Source organism: Bison bison, unplaced genomic scaffold (genome assembly GCF_000754665.1).
Source record: "Bison bison bison isolate TAMUID 2011002044 unplaced genomic scaffold, Bison_UMD1.0 scf7180017864485, whole genome shotgun sequence".
Classification (NCBI taxonomy): domain Eukaryota; kingdom Metazoa; phylum Chordata; class Mammalia; order Artiodactyla; family Bovidae; genus Bison; species Bison bison.
The window spans coordinates 3,369,478-3,369,697 of NW_011495045.1; positions in this window are offsets into that span (position 1 = coordinate 3,369,478).

Below are 220 nucleotides of genomic sequence, written 5' to 3' on the forward strand. Positions count from 1 at the left end.
ACCTGGACTGGCATCTCGTTTCATACAAGATATTTTATTTATTTTTTCAACATTCTGAGTATCATCATCAAGTAACGGTAACTGGGTTGCATACTCTCTGAGAAATTGCATACAAGACTGCACACATTTGATTAACAATATTTTTTACTAAGTGCCTGCAGTGTTCCAGGAATTACTTGTTTTTCTGTTCTCCACACCTGAAAGCTCATTTTTTCCCCAT